The sequence below is a fragment of the Haliotis rubra genome, unplaced genomic scaffold (genome assembly GCF_003918875.1).
Source record: "Haliotis rubra isolate DU_JTF1 unplaced genomic scaffold, ASM391887v1 Scf822, whole genome shotgun sequence".
NCBI classification, from domain to species: Eukaryota; Metazoa; Mollusca; class Gastropoda; order Lepetellida; family Haliotidae; genus Haliotis; species Haliotis rubra.
This window is the reverse complement of record NW_025767549.1, coordinates 20,218-20,709: the sequence shown is the minus strand read 5'-3', so window position 1 is coordinate 20,709 and position 492 is coordinate 20,218.

Here is a 492-nt window from a genome sequence, read left to right as displayed (position 1 = left end):
TAGTTCACACTTTCATCATTCAGAATGTTGCAGATCCATTAATTTTCCAAAGATGATTGTTAAATTTTCAAAATCTGAGTTTGTTGTTTTGTGACATGTTAAGAAAGCGAGGTGACGTTTCTTTCGCCCGTGAGTTTTATTTGGAATTACACTTTCTCAATAAAGTACAAATACTAGGAATACTTTGGATGGAGAAGCATCCGGGATCAAAGCGAAGATCTCATAGAGAAACACCTAATGGCCAGCACCAATTGCCTCACTCTGTTAGGTTCGAATCCCGGATAGGACTCCGAAATGAACTATTAATTGTACTTACTAAAACACTGTAATCCGTTTCATGGCATACACCATGTATTTGTTTCACATTCATACACCTTATTTCAGTTACATGTTAAATCAGTTTACATCATCCCATTGGTTTCATAAATTATTTTGTTTGTTCATGGTATTTATTGTAACCAGACTTGCCTAAACGTCAATGTGCAATGTGTA